Here is a 3,022-nt window from a genome sequence, read left to right as displayed (position 1 = left end):
ATTAATGAGTGAATATGGATGAAAATTATCTTTATTGTATATATAGAAAACTAGAGCTTCCTCCATTTTCATTATCAATATGATCTCTTAATAATATGGGCTGCCGGTTTCAAAATTTCTGTATTGCTTTTAAATTCTGATGAAGAACAATTCGGGGCTAGGATAGGCTATGAAAAATGATTTTTCGCCAAGTGTCTTTTAGTAGACATTACTAAAAAGAGAAAAGCTCCAATGCATACAATTTTTGCAGATTTTGCGAAGGCTTACGTCAAAATAAACAGAAGAACTCATATAGGATTATTGCTATATTTACTCAAAAGAATCCAAAATAGTAAACATATAGAATCTTCAATAAATATGGAAACCTAAACTTACCCTAATTTGGTTTAGATATTTCCAGGTTCTTTAACAGATTTTCAAGGATTCTTTTTTGTTCCTATCATTCAATAAATCGAGACATTACGTTGTGTTTAAATCATTATTTGACCAGGAATAAAAATATTCATATTTATTACTAACCTTAACTATTCATTGTAACATTTCCTATCCGGCAACCCGAAGTATAGTCTCATTTTACAAATGTTCGTCATTAACGATATCTAACGTGCATCCATGCCCTTTAATATCACTAACATAACAAAACACTTATAAAACCTTGACTTAGCTTTAATCCATGATGGTTAGAACTCTCTTGGTGGTGTGTTAATTTCTCCCTCACCCATTGAGATACCGCAGGGTCACCATGACCCGATTCGTAACAGAGCTATATCGATACTAACTAGTATTGCGTAACTTGCGTTACATAACTCAAAGACGACTGAGATCCACGCATGCGCGACCCGCATTCGTCAAAACAAACTTTTACAACTCGTTAACGATTGCTTAGAGTCAAACAACTATTTAATATATTTCACCTTTCAAAAAACTTCGACAAAAAGAAATATTATATTATTACAAAATAATTCTATACAACAATTATAATTTTCTACGCATCTCACATAGCATAATGTTCATAATATTTCCCTTACAAAATAAAAGATAAATGACTGTTTACTGGTCTTTATAAATACGCTATCGTGATTTCATCATAAGTCACGATAATTGCAATGAATTGGATGTAGAACGAACCTGGTAATAACTATTTGAAATTCCTTGAATGTAAAATCAAGTATTACTGGCAATATTAAGATAGAGGCAGAGGTACGAGTGAGACAACATTGTCCAATTTCTTGCTTACTTTTCACCGCTTACTCCCACCCAATGATTCGTATGGTCAAGACGTGAAGTCAGGATGATTGACTTGGATTAAGACTCCTCTTATTACCGATGGATGGTGCTGCATTATTCAGCACGACAGAGTTGAGTATCAGGTGGCAATTTCAAAAAGTGTTGAATTATTGTAAGGAATATCATATGAAGAATGACAACAAAAAGATACAGATGACCCCAATTCTCTCGCTTCTAATGGAATAACGGTAATGTTGTGAAAAATATACTTATTTAGGCACCCAGATCATGAGTGCTCCCATATATTGAGTAGCATACAAAAAGCCTGTAGAAGTCTCAGTATTTTTTTATCTAAAAATAATGATGCACCTTAGTTTAAAACAAAGAGTCTGGTCTGCAGGTTTACATAGTGCAGTATTTTATGGGACTTAAACTTGAATGTAATTTACCTCAAAACCATTTATAATGATTATCCGTGTAATTTGCATAATCTCCTAATTGTTAAAAAACAGTCCGCTCTGATTTAGAGTATTCAGGATTCATTGAACAGTGTAACAGCATTTATCAAGAAAAAAAAGAGTTAAACATTTTAGAAAAACTTTGTTCTCAACCAGACTATTAAGGAAGCTACTTTACTGCCATCATAAATTAGGCCATAGAAGGACAGTCTTCAATGACCAGTAACAAATAATTCAAGATGATTTAGTATTAGTAAATAGCAGATTCTAGAGTCCCATGTGAACTTTATATCAACTTGACAGATGACTAATAATTAGCTCAACCCACATCTAGATTCTCAAACATTGTATGAGATGAACACACCTTTTACTCTAAAGCCCCACCAAATTGATGATAAGTGATAACAACTGAGTTTTCACCACCTGAATGTTGAGACAAGACGATGGTCAAGAATGCACCGGGAGGAATGCTTCGTACCACACTTAATACATGCACGCTCGTGAACTGTAACAGTAGTTTCTTTTTTTTACATCTCATCTTACTCCTCACTGTTAACAGAATCAGTTTAAGCCTGTCTTATCAGGAATTACGTTGTTTAAAATTTGTTTACCTTCTTATCCAGAACATCTACATAAACTCGCTATCTGTTGAAATAAAGTCAGTTGCATTTACCTCACCTCTCAGATATGACGTTACAGCTTATCCGTACAACTGGTGAACATTAGTTACCATCTCCCTCCCGCCGTCCCACCTCACTGCTGTGCCCTAATTTTTACAGTGCTGTCCACCAAACCTGACTCTTTGACACACGTTCCTCAATGAAACTGCCACCCTCTGCCATCAGGGAATGATTTACCTGGTTCGAGCATGCCAAAGTTCAGTTTTGCATCAATGGTGTGACTCACTCAAGCACCGTAGCAGATTATGTTCTTGTGGTGATTCCCAAGGACACATTTCCCTGAAATCCCAGATGGGCATTGTAGCCAAATGAACACCCCAATAGCGTATGATGAGCTCAAAACATACCTCCTGAAGCAGTATTCACCATTGACAGCCACAGCCAAACTTTTTCAGCTCTCAACAACTGTTAATGGACCAAGACTCTTCGCTCACTCTCAGGAAATGACCATCATCGCTTGCCTGTTCTTGAATGGTGAAACTACTTTGTGCCCTTTGGATAAACACCTACCAAAACCTTTATGCGCTGTAATACCCGATGCCAATATTTAGACAATGAAGGACCTGATGACCAAAGTCGATGCCCTCATGGACAGCCACTTCCCCTTTAGCACCTCCATGAACACCATTCCTGGAAAAGAGGACAAATAATCAATCA

Source organism: Palaemon carinicauda, chromosome 27 (assembly GCF_036898095.1).
Source record: "Palaemon carinicauda isolate YSFRI2023 chromosome 27, ASM3689809v2, whole genome shotgun sequence".
Lineage (NCBI taxonomy): Eukaryota > Metazoa > Arthropoda > Malacostraca > Decapoda > Palaemonidae > Palaemon > Palaemon carinicauda.
This window is presented reverse-complemented; position numbering follows the sequence as displayed.